The sequence below is a fragment of the Ambystoma mexicanum genome, chromosome 5p (genome assembly GCF_040938575.1).
Source record: "Ambystoma mexicanum isolate Mex_15411 chromosome 5p, UKY_AmexF1_1, whole genome shotgun sequence".
Taxonomy (NCBI): Eukaryota; Metazoa; Chordata; class Amphibia; order Caudata; family Ambystomatidae; genus Ambystoma; species Ambystoma mexicanum.
Window position 1 is genome coordinate 741065273 of NC_090930.1, and position 22945 is coordinate 741088217.

Consider the following 22945-nt stretch of genomic DNA (forward strand, 5'->3'; position numbering starts at 1 on the left):
TTGCAAGGGTTCCATGGTGTAATGGTTAGCACTTTGGACTTTGAATCCAACGATCCGAGTTCAAGTCTCGGTGGGACCGTTATCTTGCTCTTACACTCCATTTTCTAATTTCTCAAATTACAATTCAACAGAGTTAATATTCAGAAGTTCAGTCGACTCTCTCTGCACGACATTACATTTAAATGCACTTTGGTGCCTGATACCAATACAGTGATGCAACTACATATCGTTAATGTACAATCCCTAAGGTCAATCAGAGTGGGCACCCAGATATCTCTCAGAAACATTTTCCACAGATGAATAATGTCCAACCTTAACTCTATGAAAAGAAAAATGTACACACTATGTGCAGTAGATTCTCTGCTCACTGGAACATGCAGAAACAACATTGATGTGAAAAGATTGGAAAAAGCCCTATTTTATTAACATTAAAAAATGTTATACAATTATTTTGGTGAATCATATTCACTTTCACAATCATTCCTATGTTTCAAGCAATTTGATGGTCTTATTAAATGTGTAAAAAATGTAATTCTTTGAGTTGACAAACTGTATGGAGAGCAAACTTTTTATAACTTACAAGAGTTATGAGTTCTAGAAAGTAGTGCATTTACTGATCAAGTGCCCTTGTTTAAATGTACTTACTTTATTTGGATCACACCTTTCTCGAAAGAAGAAATAAACTCTAAATTATCAGGAAACAATTCAACTGATTTTAGGGGCCTCCTGGGCTTTCAATGCAAATCACTGAGATCAAAAGCCAGTTTAATAGCCATTATACCTTGGAGCTTTGGAGATATGAGAGTGGGCAGTTTCTTTGTGGCAAAAGAGAGTCATCCCCAGAAACTATTAATATTCTTTGGTCAAAGAAGACTGCCATCAAAGTGGGCTGTAAAGCAAAGCTATTGCTGTTATATCTATCTGCAAATGAAAGGCAACTCTAAAAGAGAAGCAGCCCCAAGGTCCCACCGAGACTTGAACTGGGATCGCTGGATTCAGAGTCCAGAGTGCTAACCATTACACCATGGAACCCACATATTCAGTAGCATGATGCACTTCATTCTGGAAAAACAGAGCACATCAGAGAAAATATGTAATATTCCTATATCATCAGACTCCAGAGGAAGAATTTGATCCAAATGAGACATGAAGCCAATACTTTGCGATTGCACAGCATCCAACAGCAACAGTGCTGCTTCGATATAATATCAGTAAACGGTTACTATAGGTCAGTAAAAATCTTGACTGTGCCCTATATTCTCATTGCCCTTATGAAGCTCTGCTCAACAAGGGTTCCATGGTGTAATGGTTAGCACTTTGGACTTTGAATCCAGCGATCCGAGTTCAAGTCTCGGTGGAACCTCTCTCTTGCTCTAACACACTTTGTCTCCTTGTTGTCTTAAATTATAGGCCAAAGATAGTAATATTCATAAGGTTAGTGGTGTAGGGTATTCATTTTCGCTCTCACTCTCTGGCATAACTTTTCATAAAAATCCACTTTTGTGCCTAGCACCTTAACCTTTATGCATTTTTTTTAAATGTATGAACAGTGAGGTCATTCTGAGTCGATGGGCAGATCTGCATCGGAAACATACATAAAAGATTTGAAATTTTCAAACTTAACTCAATGTTAAGAAACATGCTCAATCTGTGACCCAATGGATTCTCTTTTTACTTGAAGATGCAGCAACAACATTAATAATACCATTTTGGGAAAAGCAGCTCTATTGTATCGTCATTCTCTTTCAAAATTGTTAAAGGGTTAATCCTATGAAAAGCGACCACATTCAGAATCAATGATATTAATCAAGAGTCTTAACAGTCTTTACATGTTTGTAAAATGAAGGTATCAGTTTGAGATGAAAAATAGAACGAAGAACACACTTTTCTTAATTCACAAAAGGCCTGAGGTGTATAAATACTGTTTGTACCGACCAAGGGCCCATTCGTGAATGTACTTACTTTAGTTGGATCATACCTTTCTTCAAAGAAGACATCCACAATAAACGATAAGGGAAAGGTTCGACTGATGGTAAACTCTTACAGAGATTTGAATGCAAATTATTGGATTCAACCTCCAGGGTGCTACCATTACACCATAGGTCTTTCACACCACAGAAAGTGGTGGGTTTCATTGTGGCTAAAGAGCGTCATCCATGGAAAATCTTTCTTTTTTCAAATGCACCCAGGGAATAATGCTATGAAAGTGGGCGACACAGCAGCGTCATTGCTATTAAAACAAGACACTGAGAGGAAAACAAACACAGTAATTCCCAAGGTCCCACCGAGATTTGAACTCGGATCGCTGGATTCAGAGTCCAGAGTGCTAACCATTACACCATGGAACCTACATACTTAGTGACATGATGAACGTCATTGCAGCAAAAAAAGAGCCTTTTAGAGAATGTATGCAATATTCTTTTATCTTATGCCTCCAGAGGAAGAATCCTATCCAAATGAGCTGTAAAGCAAAGAGTTTGCTATTGCGCAACACCAACTAAACAGTTCCACATTTGCATAATATCCGTGGGCTAGGAATATGAGTTTGTTAAAATGATGCATGAGATCTCGATTCTCATTTCTGTTACAACTCTGTCAGGTTGCACCAGCAAGGGGCCCATGGTGTAATGGTTAGCAAAGAACATTACTGAAGGGCCCCTCGGCCAGCCAGAAAGCCAAAATGGAGAGAACGGGCATGAACTGGTTGTGAATGAGCTTCAAAATGCGTTCACAGGTAATTGAACTGGTGATCTCCTCAGTTTATACACCTGGAACTCCTGTCAATAGCAACAGTCGGCAGCTGGGTTGCCAGACATTTCGTCGAAAAAAATTTGTCGACAGGACAATTGGTCGAAACCATTTGGTCGAAAACCAAATGGTCGAATTGCTTTGTTTTTTATTTTCACATTTTTTTTTGGGGGGGGGTTTGGGGGGGTCCCCCCAACCCCCTTTTTTTCTAAAAAACCCTTTTTTTCCCTAAACTACAACCTAAAAAATAGATATATAAATAAATTAAAAAATCGACCATTTGGCTTTCGACCAAATTACGTCGACCAAATGTCTTTCGACGAAATGTCTTTCGACGAAATGTCCGGACAGCGGCAGCTGGTCTGTGTCAGTAATGGCAATTTGATTTTGCCATTTTCACAACTCCCTAATAAATGAACAAAATGTTCCATTTGTAGGCACAGTTACATGCTATGGTATGTATACCATGCTTAATAACCACCATAGGAGGCTCAGAGCACCATCCGAATTCTTACGTACAAAACATGTAAGGAAATAATCAGATCTTTTGCTCTGCAGGAGTCAGGCTTCTTTAAAGCCTGACAAAGTGGCAGAGTGCCATTGCAAACTGAGGCATGATGAAACCATGCCCAAGAACCCAGGCAGGTTAAACCCTTCCACTCATGCCCCTAGGCCTATAGACAGGGCAGCTGGCATGGATTATGGACACTTTTAACATAGGGTGGTTTTTCAACCTTATCTCCTCTGGGAGCAAAGCGCTGGACAGGGTTTCCTGTACGTTTTTGAGGTTCGCAGGGATCTATGTGTGGATGTTTCTTGGTGTGAAAAGCATGACACCTTTTGGGGTGACACCAGGCTCTTCTGGGAGTTAATTTGCATAATCTCTACTTTCTATTTTATGTGACATGGGCTGCAGTTACATTGTTCTGTTAATAGAGGGCAACACACAGGTCATAGTTCCAAACAGGGGTGCAGTCTGCTTGCTAGCTTACATTTACAGTTCTATTTGGGATTCACCGCCTTTTCATAAACTGAGTACTCTTCCGGAGTATTTCTAACTTATGTAGGTGTTTTGGGGGTGTTACGTGCCTTTGTATGACTGCTGCAAACCACTTGATATTAGACATTGATTGGAAACGACATAAAAAATCCTGACACATATTGTAAGCGGACATAAAATGACCTATATTAGCTAATATAAGTAAACAGACATCACTCCCCCCTCCCCACAAAAAGGGATGTATGCGTACACAAAAAATAAAAATGAAAAACAAGCAACTACTGCAGTTAAAATCTAAAAATGTAAATTCAGTTACATGATCATGACTCGGAAGGGGAAGTTAAAAAGTAAAAAAACACACGGTAGGAGAGAGGTTAGCTTTACATGCCATGAGGGAGGAAGAGGTCTTCCAAGCACTGTTGTGTATGTTGGTCAATCCCTCTGAAACGCAAAAGGGATGTGCACATAGAAATCAAAGCAGAGTCATCCAGAGAGACTATTTAATTCTTCTTTTTTCAAATTCTCAAAAGGAAGCTGCTATCAAATTGAACTATTCATCACAGCCACTGCTAGGAAATCTATGTGCATAAAATGACAATACACCCAAAGGAAAACAAAATATAGCTATAACATGTCAGATTACTAAATTCAGAGTCCAGCCTACTAACCATTAGACCATGGAACCTAAATACTTCCGCAAATGCTGAACTTCATTATGCCAAAACAGAGGCAGTCAGAAACAATATTTAATATTGCTTAATCATATGCCTCAAGAGGAAGAATTTGATCTACATGCTCTATAAAGCACAGAGATTGCTATAGCACAACGTCAATCGACAACATCGCTGTGTTTGTATGATATCAGTCAATTGGGACTATGAATTTGTAAAAATTGTAAATGTGCTCTATATTGCCATTTCTGATTCATCGCTCTCAGGTGCATCTTGCAAGGGTTCCATGGTGTAATGGTTAGCGCTTTGGACTTTGAATCCAACGATCCGAGTTCAAGTCTCGGTGGGACTGTTATCTTGCTCTTACACTCCATTTTCTAATTTCTCAAATTACAATTCAACAGAGTTAATATTCAGAAGTTCAGTCGACTCTCTCTGCACGACATTACATTTAAATACACTTTGGTGCCTGATACCAATACAGTGATGCAACTACATATCGTTAATGTACAATCCCTAAGGTCAATCAGAGTGGGCACCCAGATATCTCTCAGAAACATTTTCCACAGATGAATAATGTCCAACCTTAACTCTATGAAAAGAAAAATGTACACACTATGTGCAGTAGATTCTCTGCTCACTGGAACATGCAGAAACAACATTGATGTGAAAAGATTGGAAAAAGCCCTATTTTATTAACATTAAAAAATGTTATACAATTATTTTGGTGAATCATATTCACTTTCACAATCATTCCTATGTTTCAAGCAATTTGATGGTCTTATTAAATGTGTAAAAAATGTAATTCTTTGAGTTGACAAACTGTATGGAGAGCAAACTTTTTATAACTTACAAGAGTTATGAGTTCTAGAAAGTAGTGCATTTACTGATCAAGTGCCCTTGTTTAAATGTACTTACTTTATTTGGATCACACCTTTCTCGAAAGAAGAAATAAACTCTAAATTATCAGGAAACAATTCAACTGATTTTAGGGGCCTCCTGTGCTTTCAATGCAAATCGCTGAGATCAAAAGCCAGTTTAATAGCCATTATACCTTGGAGCGTTGGAGATATGAGAGTGGGCAGTTTCTTTGTGGCAAAAGAGGGTCATCCCCAGAAACTATTAATATTCTTTGGTCAAAGAAGACTGCCATCAAAGTGGGCTGTAAAGCAAAGCTATTGCTGTTATATCTATCTGCAAATGAAAGGCAACTCTAAAAGAGAAGCAGCCCCAAGGTCCCACCGAGACTTGAACTCGGATCGCTGGATTCAGAGTCCAGAGTGCTAACCATTACACCATGGAACCCACATATTCAGTAGCATGATGCACTTCATTCTGGAAAAACAGAGCACATCAGAGAAAATATGTAATATTCCTATATCATTAGACTCCAGAGGAAGAATTTGATCCAAATGAGACATGAAGCCAATACTTTGCGATTGCACAGCATCCAACAGCAACAGTGCTGCTTCGATATAATATCAGTAAACGGTTACTATAGGTCAGTAAAAATCTTGACTGTGCCCTATATTCTCATTGCCCTTATGAAGCTCTGCTCAACAAGGGTTCCATGGTGTAATGGTTAGCACTTTGGACTTTGAATCCAGCGATCCGAGTTCAAGTCTCGGTGGAACCTCTCTCTTGCTCTAACACACTTTGTCTCCTTGTTGTCTTAAATTATAGGCCAAAGATAGTAATATTCATAAGGTTAGTGGTGTAGGGTATTCATTTTCGCTCTCACTCTCTGGCATAACTTTTCAAAAAAATCCACTTTTGTGCCTAGCACCTTAACCTTTATGCATTTTTTTTAAATGTATGAACAGTGAGGTCATTCTGAGTCGATGGGCAGATCTGCATCGGAAACATACATAAAAGATTTGAAATTTTCAAACTTAACTCAATGTTAAGAAACATGCTCAATCTGTGACCCAATGGATTCTCTTTTTACTTGAAGATGCAGCAACAACATTAATAATACCATTTTGGGAAAAGCAGCTCTATTGTATCGCCATTCTCTTTCAAAATTGTTAAAGGGTTAATCCTATGAAAAGCGACCACATTCAGAATCAATGATATTAATCAAGCGTCTTAACAGTCTTTACATGTTTGTAAAATGAAGGTATCAGTTTGAGATGAAAAATAGAACGAAGAACACACTTTTCTTAATTCACAAAAGGCCTGAGGTGTATAAATACTGTTTGTACCGACCAAGGGCCCATTCGTGAATGTACTTACTTTAGTTGGATCATACCTTTCTTCAAAGAAGACATCCACAATAAACGATAAGGGAAAGGTTCGACTGATGGTAAACTCTTACAGAGATTTGAATGCAAATTATTGGATTCAACCTCCAGGGTGCTACCATTACACCATAGGTCTTTCACACCACAGAAAGTGGTGGGTTTCATTGTGGCTAAAGAGCGTCATCCATGGAAAATCTTTCTTTTTTCAAATGCACCCAGGGAATAATGCTATGAAAGTGGGCGACACAGCAGCGTCATTGCTATTAAAACAAGACACTGAGAGGAAAGCAAACACAGTAATTCCCAAGGTCCCACCGAGATTTGAACTCGGATCGCTGGATTCAGAGTCCAGAGTGCTAACCATTACACCATGGAACCTACATACTTAGTGACATGATGAATGTCATTGCAGCAAAAAAAGAGCCTTTTAGAGAATGTATGCAATATTCTTTTATCTTATGCCTCCAGAGGAAGAATCCTATCCAAATGAGCTGTAAAGCAAAGAGTTTGCTATTGCGCAACAACCAACTAAACAGTTCCACATTTGCATAATATCCGTGGGCTAGGAATATGAGTTTGTTAAAATGATGCATGAGATCTCGATTCTCATTTCTGTTACAACTCTGTCAGGTTGCACCAGCAAGGGGCCCATGGTGTAATGGTTAGCAAAGAACATTACTGAAGGGCCCCTCGGCCAGCCAGAAAGCCAAAATGGAGAGAACGGGCATGAACTGGTTGTGAATGAGCTTCAAAATGCGTTCACAGGTAATTGAACTGGTGATCTCCTCAGTTTATACACCTGGAACTCCTGTCAATAGCAACAGTCGGCAGCTGGGTTGCCAGACATTTCGTCGAAAAACATTTGTCGACAGGACAATTGGTCGAAACCATTTGGTCGAAAACCAAATGGTCGAATTGCTTTGTTTTTTATTTTCACATTTTTTTTGGGGGGGGGGTTTGGGGGGGTCCCCCCAACCCCCTTTTTTTCTAAAAACCCCTTTTTTCCCTAAACTACAACCTAAAAAATATATATATAAATAAATAAAAAAAACGACCATTTGGCTTTTGACCAAATTACGTCGACCAAATGTCTTTCGACGAAATGTCTTTCAACGAAATGTCCGGACAGCGGCAGCTGGTCTGTGTCAGTAATGGCAATTTGATTTTGCCATTTTCACAACTCCCTAATAAATGAACAAAATGTTCCATTTGTAGGCACAGTTACATGCCATGGTATGTATACCATGCTTAATAACCACCATAGGAGGCTCAGAGCACCATCCGCATTCTTACGTACAAAACATGTAAGGAAATAATCAGATCTTTTGCTCTGCAGGAGTCAGGCTTCTTTAAAGCCTGACAAAGTGGCAGAGTGCCATTGTAAACTGAGGCATGATGAAACCATGCCCAAGAACCCAGGCAGGTTAAACCCTTCCACTCATGCCCCTAGGCCTATAGACAGGGCAGCTGGCATGGATTATGGACACTTTTAACATAGGGTGGTTTTTCAACCTTATCTCCTCTGGGAGCAAAGCGCTGGACAGGGTTTCCTGTACGTTTTTGAGGTTCGCAGGGATCTATGTGTGGATGTTTCTTGGTGTGAAAAGCATGACACCTTTTGGGGTGACACCAGGCTCTTCTGGGAGTTAATTTGCATAATCTCTACTTTCTATTTTATGTGACATGGGCTGCATTTACATTGTTCTGTTAATAGAGGGCAACACACAGGTCATAGTTCCAAACAGGGGTGCACAGTCTGCTTGCTAGCTTACATTTACAGTTCTATTTGGGATTCACCGCCTTTTCATAAACTGAGTACTCTTCCGGAGTATTTCTAACTTATGTAGGTGTTTTGGGGGTGTTACGTGCCTTTGTATGACTGCTGCAAACCACTTGATATTAGACATTGATTGGAAACGACATAAAAAATCCTGACACATATTGTAAGCGGACATAAAATGACCTATATTAGCTAATATAAGTAAACAGACATCACTCCCCCCTCCCCACAAAAAGGGATGTATGCGTACACAAAAAATAAAAATGAAAAACAAGCAACTACTGCAGTTAAAATCTAAAAATGTAAATTCAGTTACATGATCATGACTCGGAAGGGGAAGTTAAAAAGTAAAAAAACACACGGTAGGAGAGAGGTTAGCTTTACATGCCATGAGGGAGGAAGAGGTCTTCCAAGCACTGTTGTGTATGTTGGTCAATCCCTCTAAAACGCAAAAGGGATGTGCACATAGAAATCAAAGCAGAGTCATCCAGAGAGACTATTTAATTCTTTTTTTTTCAAATTCTCAAAAGGAAGCTGCTATCAAATTGAACTATTCATCACAGCCACTGCTAGGAAATCTATGTGCATAAAATGACAATACACCCAAAGGAAAACAAAATATAGCTATAACATGTCAGATTACTAAATTCAGAGTCCAGCCTACTAACCATTAGACCATGGAACCTAAATACTTCCGCAAATGCTGAACTTCATTATGCCAGAACAGAGGCAGTCAGAAACAATATTTAATATTGCTTAATCATATGCCTCAAGAGGAAGAATTTGATCTACATGCTCTATAAAGCACAGAGATTGCTATAGCACAACGTCAATCGACAACATCGCTGTGTTTGTATGATATCAGTCAATTGGGACTATGAATCTGTAAAAATTGTAAATGTGCTCTATATTGCCATTTCTGATTCATCGCTCTGAGGTGCATCTTGCAAGGGTTCCATGGTGTAATGGTTAGCACTTTGGACTTTGAATCCAACGATCCGAGTTCAAGTCTCGGTGGGACCGTTATCTTGCTCTTACACTCCATTTTCTAATTTCTCAAATTACAATTCAACAGAGTTAATATTCAGAAGTTCAGTCGACTCTCTCTGCACGACATTACATTTAAATGCACTTTGGTGCCTGATACCAATACAGTGATGCAACTACATATCGTTAATGTACAATCCCTAAGGTCAATCAGAGTGGGCACCCAGATATCTCTCAGAAACATTTTCCACAGATGAATAATGTCCAACCTTAACTCTATGAAAAGAAAAATGTACACACTATGTGCAGTAGATTCTCTGCTCACTGGAACATGCAGAAACAACATTGATGTGAAAAGATTGGAAAAAGCCCTATTTTATTAACATTAAAAAATGTTATACAATTATTTTGGTGAATCATATTCACTTTCACAATCATTCCTATGTTTCAAGCAATTTGATGGTCTTATTAAATGTGTAAAAAATGTAATTCTTTGAGTTGACAAACTGTATGGAGAGCAAACTTTTTATAACTTACAAGAGTTATGAGTTCTAGAAAGTAGTGCATTTACTGATCAAGTGCCCTTGTTTAAATGTACTTACTTTATTTGGATCACACCTTTCTCGAAAGAAGAAATAAACTCTAAATTATCAGGAAACAATTCAACTGATTTTAGGGGCCTCCTGGGCTTTCAATGCAAATCGCTGAGATCAAAAGCCAGTTTAATAGCCATTATACCTTGGAGCGTTGGAGATATGAGAGTGGGCAGTTTCTTTGTGGCAAAAGAGAGTCATCCCCAGAAACTATTAATATTCTTTGGTCAAAGAAGACTGCCATCAAAGTGGGCTGTAAAGCAAAGCTATTGCTGTTATATCTATCTGCAAATGAAAGGCAACTCTAAAAGAGAAGCAGCCCCAAGGTCCCACCGAGACTTGAACTGGGATCGCTGGATTCAGAGTCCAGAGTGCTAACCATTACACCATGGAACCCACATATTCAGTAGCATGATGCACTTCATTCTGGAAAAACAGAGCACATCAGAGAAAATATGTAATATTCCTATATCATTAGACTCCAGAGGAAGAATTTGATCCAAATGAGACATGAAGCCAATACTTTGCGATTGCACAGCATCCAACAGCAACAGTGCTGCTTCGATATAATATCAGTAAACGGTTACTATAGGTCAGTAAAAATCTTGACTGTGCCCTATATTCTCATTGCCCTTATGAAGCTCTGCTCAACAAGGGTTCCATGGTGTAATGGTTAGCACTTTGGACTTTGAATCCAGCGATCCGAGTTCAAGTCTCGGTGGAACCTCTCTCTTGCTCTAACACACTTTGTCTCCTTGTTGTCTTAAATTATAGGCCAAAGATAGTAATATTCATAAGGTTAGTGGTGTAGGGTATTCATTTTCGCTCTCACTCTCTGGCATAACTTTTCATAAAAATCCACTTTTGTGCCTAGCACCTTAACCTTTATGCATTTTTTTTAAATGTATGAACAGTGAGGTCATTCTGAGTCGATGGGCAGATCTGCATCGGAAACATACATAAAAGATTTGAAATTTTCAAACTTAACTCAATGTTAAGAAACATGCTCAATCTGTGACCCAATGGATTCTCTTTTTACTTGAAGATGCAGCAACAACATTAATAATACCATTTTGGGAAAAGCAGCTCTATTGTATCGTCATTCTCTTTCAAAATTGTTAAAGGGTTAATCCTATGAAAAGCGACCACATTCAGAATCAATGATATTAATCAAGCGTCTTAACAGTCTTTACATGTTTGTAAAATGAAGGTATCAGTTTGAGATGAAAAATAGAACGAAGAACACACTTTTCCTAATTCACAAAAGGCCTGAGGTGTATAAATACTGTTTGTACCGACCAAGGGCCCATTCGTGAATGTACTTACTTTAGTTGGATCATACCTTTCTTCAAAGAAGACATCCACAATAAACGATAAGGGAAAGGTTCGACTGATGGTAAACTCTTACAGAGATTTGAATGCAAATTATTGGATTCAACCTCCAGGGTGCTACCATTACACCATAGGTCTTTCACACCACAGAAAGTGGTGGGTTTCATTGTGGCTAAAGAGCGTCATCCATGGAAAATCTTTTTTTTTTCAAATGCACCCAGGGAATAATGCTATGAAAGTGGGCGACACAGCAGCGTCATTGCTATTAAAACAAGACACTGAGAGGAAAACAAACACAGTAAGTCCCAAGGTCCCACCGAGATTTGAACTCGGATCGCTGGATTCAGAGTCCAGAGTGCTAACCATTACACCATGGAACCTACATACTTAGTGACATGATGAACGTCATTGCAGCAAAAAAAGAGCCTTTTAGAGAATGTATGCAATATTCTTTTATCTTATGCCTCCAGAGGAAGAATCCTATCCAAATGAGCTGTAAAGCAAAGAGTTTGCTATTGCGCAACAACCAACTAAACAGTTCCACATTTGCATAATATCCGTGGGCTAGGAATATGAGTTTGTTAAAATGATGCATGAGATCTCGATTCTCATTTCTGTTACAACTCTGTCAGGTTGCACCAGCAAGGGGCCCATGGTGTAATGGTTAGCAAAGAACATTACTGAAGGGCCCCTCGGCCAGCCAGAAAGCCAAAATGGAGAGAACGGGCATGAACTGGTTGTGAATGAGCTTCAAAATGCGTTCACAGGTAATTGAACTGGTGATCTCCTCAGTTTATACACCTGGAACTCCTGTCAATAGCAACAGTCGGCAGCTGGGTTGCCAGACATTTCGTCGAAAAAAATTTGTCGACAGGACAATTGGTCGAAACCATTTGGTCGAAAACCAAATGGTCGAATTGCTTTGTTTTTTATTTTCACATTTTTTTTTGGGGGGGGGGTTGGGGGGGTCCCCCCAACCCCCTTTTTTTCTAAAAAACCCTTTTTTTCCCTAAACTACAACCTAAAAAATATATATATAAATAAATAAAAAAATCGACCATTTGGCTTTCGACCAAATTACGTCGACCAAATGTCTTTCGACGAAATGTCTTTCGACGAAATGTCCGGACAGCGGCAGCTGGTCTGTGTCAGTAATGGCAATTTGATTTTGCCATTTTCACAACTCCCTAATAAATGAACAAAATGTTCCATTTGTAGGCACAGTTACATGCTATGGTATGTATACCATGCTTAATAACCACCATAGGAGGCTCAGAGCACCATCCGCATTCTTACGTACAAAACATGTAAGGAAATAATCAGATCTTTTGCTCTGCAGGAGTCAGGCTTCTTTAAAGCCTGACAAAGTGGCAGAGTGCCATTGTAAACTGAGGCATGATGAAACCATGCCCAAGAACCCAGGCAGGTTAAACCCTTCCACTCATGCCCCTATGCCCCGAATGGCCACGAACGGCCAGGTTCTATAGACAGGGCAGCTGGCATGGATTATGGACACTTTTAACATAGGGTGGTTTTTCAACCTTATCTCCTCTGGGAGCAAAGCGCTGGACAGGGTTTCCTGTACGTTTTTGAGGTTCGCAGGGATCTATGTGTGGATGTTTCTTGGTGTGAAAAGCATGACACCTTTTGGGGTGACACCAGGCTCTTCTGGGAGTTAATTTGCATAATCTCTACTTTCTATTTTATGTGACATGGGCTGCAGTTACATTGTTCTGTTAATAGAGGGCAACACACAGGTCATAGTTCCAAACAGGGGTGCACAGTCTGCTTGCTAGCTTACATTTACAGTTCTATTTGGGATTCACCGCCTTTTCATAAACTGAGTACTCTTCCGGAGTATTTCTAACTTATGTAGGTGTTTTGGGGGTGTTACGTGCCTTTGTATGACTGCTGCAAACCACTTGATATTAGACATTGATTGGAAACGACATAAAAAATCCTGACACAAATTGTAAGCGGACATAAAATGACCTATATTAGCTAATATAAGTAAACAGACATCACTCCCCCATCCCCACAAAAAGGGATGTATGCGTACACAAAAAATAAAAATGAAAAACAAGCAACTACTGCAGTTAAAATCTAAAAATGTAAATTCAGTTACATGATCATGACTCGGAAGGGGAAGTTAAAAAGTAAAAAAACACACGGTAGGAGAGAGGTTAGCTTTACATGCCATGGGAGGAAGAGGTCTTCCAAGCACTGTTGTGTATGTTGGTCAATCCCTCTGAAACGCAAAAGGGATGTGCACATAGAAATCAAAGCAGAGTCATCCAGAGAGACTATTTAATTCTTTTTTTTTCAAATTCTCAAAAGGAAGCTGCTATCAAATTGAACTATTCATCACAGCCACTGCTAGGAAATCTATGTGCATAAAATGACAATACACCCAAAGGAAAACAAAATATAGCTATAACATGTCAGATTACTAAATTCAGAGTCCAGCCTACTAACCATTAGACCATGGAACCTAAATACTTCCGCAAATGCTGAACTTCATTATGCCAAAACAGAGGCAGTCAGAAACAATATTTAATATTGCTTAATCATATGCCTCAAGAGGAAGAATTTGATCTACATGCTCTATAAAGCACAGAGATTGCTATAGCACAACGTCAATCGACAACATCGCTGTGTTTGTATGATATCAGTCAATTGGGACTATGAATCTGTAAAAATTGTAAATGTGCTCTATATTGCCATTTCTGATTCAACGCTCTCAGGTGCATCTTGCAAGGGTTCCATGGTGTAATGGTTAGCACTTTGGACTTTGAATCCAACGATCCGAGTTCAAGTCTCGGTGGGACCGTTATCTTGCTCTTACACTCCATTTTCTAATTTCTCAAATTACAATTCAACAGAGTTAATATTCAGAAGTTCAGTCGACTCTCTCTGCACGACATTACATTTAAATGCACTTTGGTGCCTGATACCAATACAGTGATGCAACTACATATCGTTAATGTACAATCCCTAAGGTCAATCAGAGTGGGCACCCAGATATCTCTCAGAAACATTTTCCACAGATGAATAATGTCCAACCTTAACTCTATGAAAAGAAAAATGTACACACTATGTGCAGTAGATTCTCTGCTCACTGGAACATGCAGAAACAACATTGATGTGAAAAGATTGGGAAAAGCCCTATATTATTAACATTAAAAAATGTTATACAATTATTTTGGTGAATCATATTCACTTTCACAATCATTCCTATGTTTCAAGCAATTTGATGGTCTTATTAAATGTGTAAAAAATGTAATTCTTTGAGTTGACAAACTGTATGGAGAGCAAACTTTTTATAACTTACAAGAGTTATGAGTTCTAGAAAGTAGTGCATTTACTGATCAAGTGCCCTTGTTTAAATGTACTTACTTTATTTGGATCACACCTTTCTCGAAAGAAGAAATAAACTCTAAATTATCAGGAAACAATTCAACTGATTTTAGGGGCCTCCTGGGCTTTCAATGCAAATCGCTGAGATCAAAAGCCAGTTTAATAGCCATTATACCTTGGAGCTTTGGAGATATGAGAGTGGGCAGTTTCTTTGTGGCAAAAGAGAGTCATCCCCAGAAACTATTAATATTCTTTGGTCAAAGAAGACTGCCATCAAAGTGGGCTGTAAAGCAAAGCTATTGCTGTTATATCTATCTGCAAATGAAAGGCAACTCTAAAAGAGAAGCAGCCCCAAGGTCCCACCGAGACTTGAACTGGGATCGCTGGATTCAGAGTCCAGAGTGCTAACCATTACACCATGGAACCCACATATTCAGTAGCATGATGCACTTCATTCTGGAAAAACAGAGCACATCAGAGAAAATATGTAATATTCCTATATCATTAGACTCCAGAGGAAGAATTTGATCCAAATGAGACATGAAGCCAATACTTTGCGATTGCACAGCATCCAACAGCAACAGTGCTGCTTCGATATAATATCAGTAAACGGTTACTATAGGTCAGTAAAAATCTTGACTGTGCCCTATATTCTCATTGCCCTTATGAAGCTCTGCTCAACAAGGGTTCCATGGTGTAATGGTTAGCACTTTGGACTTTGAATCCAGCGATCCGAGTTCAAGTCTCGGTGGAACCTCTCTCTTGCTCTAACACACTTTGTCTCCTTGTTGTCTTAAATTATAGGCCAAAGATAGTAATATTCATAAGGTTAGTGGTGTAGGGTATTCATTTTCGCTCTCACTCTCTGGCATAACTTTTCATAAAAATCCACTTTTGTGCCTAGCACCTTAACCTTTATGCATTTTTTTTAAATGTATGAACAGTGAGGTCATTCTGAGTCGATGGGCAGATCTGCATCGGAAACATACATAAAAGATTTGAAATTTTCAAACTTAACTCAATGTTAAGAAACATGCTCAATCTGTGACCCAATGGATTCTCTTTTTACTTGAAGATGCAGCAACAACATTAATAATACCATTTTGGGAAAAGCAGCTCTATTGTATCGTCATTCTCTTTCAAAATTGTTAAAGGGTTAATCCTATGAAAAGCGACCACATTCAGAATCAATGATATTAATCAAGCGTCTTAACAGTCTTTACATGTTTGTAAAATGAAGGTATCAGTTTGAGATGAAAAATAGAACGAAGAACACACTTTTCCTAATTCACAAAAGGCCTGAGGTGTATAAATACTGTTTGTACCGACCAAGGGCCCATTCGTGAATGTACTTACTTTAGTTGGATCATACCTTTCTTCAAAGAAGACATCCACAATAAACGATAAGGGAAAGGTTCGACTGATGGTAAACTCTTACAGAGATTTGAATGCAAATTATTGGATTCAACCTCCAGGGTGCTACCATTACACCATAGGTCTTTCACACCACAGAAAGTGGTGGGTTTCATTGTGGCTAAAGAGCGTCATCCATGGAAAATCTTTCTTTTTTCAAATGCACCCAGGGAATAATGCTATGAAAGTGGGCGACACAGCAGCGTCATTGCTATTAAAACAAGACACTGAGAGGAAAACGAACACAATAAGTCCCAAGGTCCCACCGAGATTTGAACTCGGATCGCTGGATTCAGAGTCCAGAGTGCTAACCATTACACCATGGAACCTACATACTTAGTGACATGATGAACGTCATTGCAGCAAAAAAAGAGCCTTTTAGAGAATGTATGCAATATTCTTTTATCTTATGCCTCCAGAGGAAGAATCCTATCCAAATGAGCTGTAAAGCAAAGAGTTTGCTATTGCGCAACAACCAACTAAACAGTTCCACATTTGCATAATATCCGTGGGCTAGGAATATGAGTTTGTTAAAATGATGCATGAGATCTCGATTCTCATTTCTGTTACAACTCTGTCAGGTTGCACCAGCAAGGGGCCCATGGTGTAATGGTTAGCAAAGAACATTACTGAAGGGCCCCTCGGCCAGCCAGAAAGCCAAAATGGAGAGAACGGGCATGAACTGGTTGTGAATGAGCTTCAAAATGCGTTCACAGGTAATTGAACTGGTGATCTCCTCAGTTTATACACCTGGAACTCCTGTCAATAGCAACAGTCGGCAGCTGGGTTGCCAGACATTTCGTCGAAAAAAATTTGTCGACAGGACAATTGGTCGAAACCATTTGGTCGAAAACCAAATGGTCGAATTGCTTTGTTTTTTATTTTCACATTTTTTTTTGGGGGGGGGGTTGGGGGGGTCCCCCCAACCCCCTTTTTTTCTAAAAAACCCTTTTTTTCCCTAAACTACAACCTAAAAAATATATATATAAATAAATAAAAAAATCGACCATTTGGCTTTCGACCAAATTACGTCGACCAAATGTCTTTCGACGAAATGTCTTTCGACGAAATGTCCGGACAGCGGCAGCTGGTCTGTGTCAGTAATGGCAATTTGATTTTGCCATTTTCACAACTCCCTAATAAATGAACAAAATGTTCCATTTGTAGGCACAGTTACATGCTATGGTATGTATACCATGCTTAATAACCACCATAGGAGGCTCAGAGCACCATCCGCATTCTTACGTACAAAACATGTAAGGAAATAATCAGATCTTTTGCTCTGCAGGAGTCAGGCTTCTTTAAAGCCTGACAAAGTGGCAGAGTGCCATTGTAAACTGAGGCATGATGAAACCATGCCCAAGAACCCAGGCAGGTTAAACCCTTCCACTCATGCCCCTATGCCCCGAATGGCCACGAACGGCCAGGTTCTATAGACAGGGCAGCTGGCATGGATTATGGACACTTTTAACATAGGGTGGTTTTTCACCCTTATCTCCTCTGGGAGCAAAGCGCTGGACAGGGTTTCCTGTACGTTTTTGAGGTTCGCAGGGATCTATGTGTGGATGTTTCTTGGTGTGAAAAGCATGACACCTTTTGGGGTGACACCAGGCTCTTCTGGGAGTTAATTTGCATAATCTCTACTTTCTATTTTATCTGACATGGGCTGCAGTTACATTGTTCTGTTAATAGAGGGCAACACACAGGTCATAGTTCCAAACAGGGGTGCACAGTCTGCTTGCTAGCTTACATTTACAGTTCTATTTGGGATTCACCGCCTTTTCATAAACTGAGTACTCTTCCGGAGTATTTCTAACTTATGTAGGTGTTTTGGGGGTGTTACGTGCCTTTGTATGACTGCTGCAAACCACTTGATATTAGACATTGATTGGAAACGACATAAAAAATCCTGACACAAATTGTAAGCGGACATAAAATGACCTATATTAGCTAATATAAGTAAACAGACATCACTCCCCCATCCCCACAAAAAGGGATGTATGCGTACACAAAAAATAAAAATGAAAAACAAGCAACTACTGCAGTTAAAATCTAAAAATGTAAATTCAGTTACATGATCATGACTCGGAAGGGGAAGTTAAAAAGTAAAAAAACACACGGTAGGAGAGAGGTTAGCTTTACATGCCATGGGAGGAAGAGGTCTTCCAAGCACTGTTGTGTATGTTGGTCAATCCCTCTGAAACGCAAAAGGGATGTGCACATAGAAATCAAAGCAGAGTCATCCAGAGAGACTATTTAATTCTTTTTTTTTCAAATTCTCAAAAGGAAGCTGCTATCAAATTGAACTATTCATCACAGCCACTGCTAGGAAATCTATGTGCATAAAATGACAATACACCCAAAGGAAAACAAAATATAGCTATAACATGTCAGATTACTAAATTCAGAGTCCAGCCTACTAACCATTAGACCATGGAACCTAAATACTTCCACAAATGCTGAACTTCATTATGCCAAAACAGAGGCAGTCAGAAACAATATTTAATATTGCTTAATCATATGCCTCAAGAGGAAGAATTTGATCTACATGCTCTATAAAGCACAGAGATTGCTATAGCACAACGTCAATCGACAACATCGCTGTGTTTGTATGATATCAGTCAATTGGGACTATGAATCTGTAAAAATTGTAAATGTGCTCTATATTGCCATTTCTGATTCAACGCTCTCAGGTGCATCTTGCAAGGGTTCCATGGTGTAATGGTTAGCACTTTGGACTTTGAATCCAACGATCCGAGTTCAAGTCTCGGTGGGACCGTTATCTTGCTCTTACACTCCATTTTCTAATTTCTCAAATTACAATTCAACAGAGTTAATATTCAGAAGTTCAGTCGACTCTCTCTGCACGACATTACATTTAAATGCACTTTGGTGCCTGATACCAATACAGTGATGCAACTACATATCGTTAATGTACAATCCCTAAGGTCAATCAGAGTGGGCACCCAGATATCTCTCAGAAACATTTTCCACAGATGAATAATGTCCAACCTTAACTCTATGAAAAGAAAAATGTACACACTATGTGCAGTAGATTCTCTGCTCACTGGAACATGCAGAAACAACATTGATGTGAAAAGATTGGAAAAAGCCCTATATTATTAACATTAAAAAATGTTATACAATTATTTTGGTGAATCATATTCACTTTCACAATCATTCCTATGTTTCAAGCAATTTGATGGTCTTATTAAATGTGTAAAAAATGTAATTCTTTGAGTTGACAAACTGTATGGAGAGCAAACTTTTTATAACTTACAAGAGTTATGAGTTCTAGAAAGTAGTGCATTTACTGATCAAGTGCCCTTGTTTAAATGTACTTACTTTATTTGGATCACACCTTTCTCGAAAGAAGAAATAAACTCTAAATTATCAGGAAACAATTCAACTGATTTTAGGGGCCTCCTGGGCTTTCAATGCAAATCGCTGAGATCAAAAGCCAGTTTAATAGCCATTATACCTTGGAGCTTTGGAGATATGAGAGTGGGCAGTTTCTTTGTGGCAAAAGAGAGTCATCCCCAGAAACTATTAATATTCTTTGGTCAAAGAAGACTGCCATCAAAGTGGGCTGTAAAGCAAAGCTATTGCTGTTATATCTATCTGCAAATGAAAGGCAACTCTAAAAGAGAAGCAGCCCCAAGGTCCCACCGAGACTTGAACTGGGATCGCTGGATTCAGAGTCCAGAGTGCTAACCATTACACCATGGAACCCACATATTCAGTAGCATGATGCACTTCATTCTGGAAAAACAGAGCACATCAGAGAAAATATGTAATATTCCTATATCATTAGACTCCAGAGGAAGAATTTGATCCAAATGAGACATGAAGCCAATACTTTGCGATTGCACAGCATCCAACAGCAACAGTGCTGCTTCGATATAATATCAGTAAACGGTTACTATAGGTCAGTAAAAATCTTGACTGTGCCCTATATTCTCATTGCCCTTATGAAGCTTTGCTCAACAAGGTTTCCATGGTGTAATGGTTAGCACTTTGGACTTTGAATCCAGCGATCCGAGTTCAAGTCTCGGTGGAACCTCTCTCTTGCTCTAACACACTTTGTCTCCTTGTTGTCTTAAATTATAGGCCAAAGATAGTAATATTCATAAGGTTAGTGGTGTAGGGTATTCATTTTCGCTCTCACTCTCTGGCATAACTTTTCATAAAAATCCACTTTTGTGCCTAGCACCTTAACCTTTATGCATTTTTTTTTAAATGTATGAACAGTGAGGTCATTCTGAGTCGATGGGCAGATCTGCATCGGAAACATACATAAAAGATTTGAAATTTTCAAACTTAACTCAATGTTAAGAAACATGCTCAATCTGTGACCCAATGGATTCTCTTTTTACTTGAAGATGCAGCAACAACATTAATAATACCATTTTGGGAAAAGCAGCTCTATTGTATCGTCATTCTCTTTCAAAATTGTTAAAGGGTTAATCCTATGAAAAGCGACCACATTCAGAATCAATGATATTAATCAAGCGTATTAACAGTCTTTACATGTTTGTAAAATGAAGGTATCAGTTTGAGATGAAAAATAGAACGAAGAACACACTTTTCTTAATTCACAAAAGGCCTGAGGTGTATAAATACTGTTTGTACCGACCAAGGGCCCATTCGTGAATGTACTTACTTTAGTTGGATCATACCTTTCTTCAAAGAAGACATCCACAATAAACGATAAGGGAAAGGTTTGACTGATGGTAAACTCTTACAGAGATTTGAATGCAAATTATTGGATTCAACCTCCAGGGTGCTACCATTACACCATAGGTCTTTCACACCACAGAAAGTGGTGGGTTTCATTGTGGCTAAAGAGCGTCATCCATGGAAAATCTTTCTTTTTTCAAATGCACCCAGGGAATAATGCTATGAAAGTGGGCGACACAGCAGCGTCATTGCTATTAAAACAAGACACTGAGAGGAAAACAAACACAGTAATTCCCAAGGTCCCACCGAGATTTGAACTCGGATCGCTGGATTCAGAGTCCAGAGTGCTAACCATTACACCATGGAACCTACATACTTAGTGACATGATGAACGTCATTGCAGCAAAAAAAGAGCCTTTTAGAGAATGTATGCAATATTCTTTTATCTTATGCCTCCAGAGGAAGAATCCTATCCAAATGAGCTGTAAAGCAAAGAGTTTGCTATTGCGCAACAACCAACTAAACAGTTCCACATTTGCATAATATCCGTGGGCTAGGAATATGAGTTTGTTAAAATGATGCATGAGATCTCGATTCTCATTTCTGTTACAACTCTGTCAGGTTGCACCAGCAAGGGGCCCATGGTGTAATGGTTAGCAAAGAACATTACTGAAGGGCCCCTCGGCCAGCCAGAAAGCCAAAATGGAGAGAACGGGCATGAACTTGTTGTGAATGAGCTTCAAAATGCGTTCACAGGTAATTGAACTGGTGATCTCCTCAGTTTATACACCTGGAACTCCTGTCAATAGCAACAGTCGGCAGCTGGGTTGCCAGACATTTCGTCGAAAAAAATTTGTCGACAGGACAATTGGTCGAAACCATTTGGTCGAAAACCAAATGGTCGAATTGCTTTGTTTTTTATTTTCACATTTTTTTTTGGGGGGGGGTTTGGGGGGGTCCCCCCAACCCCCTTTTTTTCTAAAAAACCCTTTTTTTCCCTAAACTACAACCTAAAAAATAGATATATAAATAAATTAAAAAATCGACCATTTGGCTTTCGACCAAATTACGTCGACCAAATGTCTTTCGACGAAATGTCTTTCGACGAAATGTCCGGACAGCGGCAGCTGGTCTGTGTCAGTAATGGCAATTTGATTTTGCCATTTTCACAACTCCCTAATAAATGAACAAAATGTTCCATTTGTAGGCACAGTTACATGCTATGGTATGTATACCATGCTTAATAACCACCATAGGAGGCTCAGAGCACCATCCGCATTCTTACGTACAAAACATGTAAGGAAATAATCAGATCTTTTGCTCTGCAGGAGTCAGGCTTCTTTAAAGCCTGACAAAGTGGCAGAGTGCCATTGTAAACTGAGGCATGATGAAACCATGCCCAAGAACCCAGGCAGGTTAAACCCTTCCACTCATGCCCCTAGGCCTATAGACAGGGCAGCTGACATGGATTATGGACACTTTTAACATAGGGTGGTTTTTCAACCTTATCTCCTCTGGGAGCAAAGCGCTGGACAGGGTTTCCTGTACGTTTTTGAGGTTCGCAGGGATCTATGTGTGGATGTTTCTTGGTGTGAAAAGCATGACACCTTTTGGGGTGACACCAGGCTCTTCTGGGAGTTAATTTGCATAATCTCTACTTTCTATTTTATGTGACATGGGCTGCAGTTACATTGTTCTGTTAATAGAGGGCAACACACAGGTCATAGTTCCAAACAGGGGTGCACAGTCTGCTTGCTAGCTTACATTTACAGTTCTATTTGGGATTCACCGCCTTTTCATAAACTGAGTACTCTTCCGGAGTATTTCTAACTTATGTAGGTGTTTTGGGGGTGTTACGTGCCTTTGTATGACTGCTGCAAACCACTTGATATTAGACATTGATTGGAAACGACATAAAAAATCCTGACACATATTGTAAGCAGACATAAAATGACCTATATTAGCTAATATAAGTAAACAGACATCACTCCCCCCTCCCCACAAAAAGGGATGTATGCGTACACAAAAAATAAAAATGAAAAACAAGCAACTACTGCAGTTAAAATCTAAAAATGTAAATTCAGTTACATGATCATGACTCGGAAGGGGAAGTTAAAAAGTAAAAAAACACACGGTAGGAG

The 22945-nt window shown here is 39.2% G+C and overlaps 20 non-coding genes across 20 annotated transcripts; 10 read left to right on the forward strand and 10 right to left on the reverse strand.

The window, feature by feature from the left end:
- The first annotated feature begins 7 nt into the window (after positions 1 to 7).
- TRNAQ-UUG (transfer RNA glutamine (anticodon UUG)) lies at positions 8 to 79 on the forward strand. The gene has a single exon. It is a non-coding gene; the product is annotated as a tRNA-Gln (tRNA).
- An 881-nt stretch (positions 80 to 960) lies between these two features.
- Positions 961 to 1032, reverse strand: TRNAQ-CUG (transfer RNA glutamine (anticodon CUG)). Its single transcript has one exon. It is a non-coding gene; the product is annotated as a tRNA-Gln (tRNA).
- A 259-nt stretch (positions 1033 to 1291) lies between these two features.
- Positions 1292 to 1363, forward strand: TRNAQ-UUG (transfer RNA glutamine (anticodon UUG)). The gene has a single exon. It is a non-coding gene; the product is annotated as a tRNA-Gln (tRNA).
- A 913-nt stretch (positions 1364 to 2276) lies between these two features.
- TRNAQ-CUG (transfer RNA glutamine (anticodon CUG)) lies at positions 2277 to 2348 on the reverse strand. The gene has a single exon. It is a non-coding gene; the product is annotated as a tRNA-Gln (tRNA).
- A 2351-nt stretch (positions 2349 to 4699) lies between these two features.
- On the forward strand, positions 4700 to 4771 carry TRNAQ-UUG (transfer RNA glutamine (anticodon UUG)). The gene has a single exon. It is a non-coding gene; the product is annotated as a tRNA-Gln (tRNA).
- Positions 4772 to 5652: 881 nt separating this feature from the next.
- Positions 5653 to 5724, reverse strand: TRNAQ-CUG (transfer RNA glutamine (anticodon CUG)). The gene has a single exon. It is a non-coding gene; the product is annotated as a tRNA-Gln (tRNA).
- A 259-nt stretch (positions 5725 to 5983) lies between these two features.
- On the forward strand, positions 5984 to 6055 carry TRNAQ-UUG (transfer RNA glutamine (anticodon UUG)). Its single transcript has one exon. It is a non-coding gene; the product is annotated as a tRNA-Gln (tRNA).
- A 913-nt stretch (positions 6056 to 6968) lies between these two features.
- TRNAQ-CUG (transfer RNA glutamine (anticodon CUG)) lies at positions 6969 to 7040 on the reverse strand. Its single transcript has one exon. It is a non-coding gene; the product is annotated as a tRNA-Gln (tRNA).
- A 2353-nt stretch (positions 7041 to 9393) lies between these two features.
- On the forward strand, positions 9394 to 9465 carry TRNAQ-UUG (transfer RNA glutamine (anticodon UUG)). The gene has a single exon. It is a non-coding gene; the product is annotated as a tRNA-Gln (tRNA).
- Positions 9466 to 10346: 881 nt separating this feature from the next.
- On the reverse strand, positions 10347 to 10418 carry TRNAQ-CUG (transfer RNA glutamine (anticodon CUG)). The gene has a single exon. It is a non-coding gene; the product is annotated as a tRNA-Gln (tRNA).
- Positions 10419 to 10677: 259 nt separating this feature from the next.
- Positions 10678 to 10749, forward strand: TRNAQ-UUG (transfer RNA glutamine (anticodon UUG)). The gene has a single exon. It is a non-coding gene; the product is annotated as a tRNA-Gln (tRNA).
- A 913-nt stretch (positions 10750 to 11662) lies between these two features.
- On the reverse strand, positions 11663 to 11734 carry TRNAQ-CUG (transfer RNA glutamine (anticodon CUG)). Its single transcript has one exon. It is a non-coding gene; the product is annotated as a tRNA-Gln (tRNA).
- A 2378-nt stretch (positions 11735 to 14112) lies between these two features.
- On the forward strand, positions 14113 to 14184 carry TRNAQ-UUG (transfer RNA glutamine (anticodon UUG)). The gene has a single exon. It is a non-coding gene; the product is annotated as a tRNA-Gln (tRNA).
- Positions 14185 to 15065: 881 nt separating this feature from the next.
- TRNAQ-CUG (transfer RNA glutamine (anticodon CUG)) lies at positions 15066 to 15137 on the reverse strand. The gene has a single exon. It is a non-coding gene; the product is annotated as a tRNA-Gln (tRNA).
- Positions 15138 to 15396: 259 nt separating this feature from the next.
- Positions 15397 to 15468, forward strand: TRNAQ-UUG (transfer RNA glutamine (anticodon UUG)). The gene has a single exon. It is a non-coding gene; the product is annotated as a tRNA-Gln (tRNA).
- A 913-nt stretch (positions 15469 to 16381) lies between these two features.
- Positions 16382 to 16453, reverse strand: TRNAQ-CUG (transfer RNA glutamine (anticodon CUG)). The gene has a single exon. It is a non-coding gene; the product is annotated as a tRNA-Gln (tRNA).
- Positions 16454 to 18831: 2378 nt separating this feature from the next.
- Positions 18832 to 18903, forward strand: TRNAQ-UUG (transfer RNA glutamine (anticodon UUG)). The gene has a single exon. It is a non-coding gene; the product is annotated as a tRNA-Gln (tRNA).
- An 881-nt stretch (positions 18904 to 19784) lies between these two features.
- Positions 19785 to 19856, reverse strand: TRNAQ-CUG (transfer RNA glutamine (anticodon CUG)). Its single transcript has one exon. It is a non-coding gene; the product is annotated as a tRNA-Gln (tRNA).
- Positions 19857 to 20114: 258 nt separating this feature from the next.
- TRNAQ-UUG (transfer RNA glutamine (anticodon UUG)) lies at positions 20115 to 20187 on the forward strand. The gene has a single exon. It is a non-coding gene; the product is annotated as a tRNA-Gln (tRNA).
- Positions 20188 to 21101: 914 nt separating this feature from the next.
- Positions 21102 to 21173, reverse strand: TRNAQ-CUG (transfer RNA glutamine (anticodon CUG)). The gene has a single exon. It is a non-coding gene; the product is annotated as a tRNA-Gln (tRNA).
- Between the last annotated feature and the right edge of the window lie 1772 nt (positions 21174 to 22945).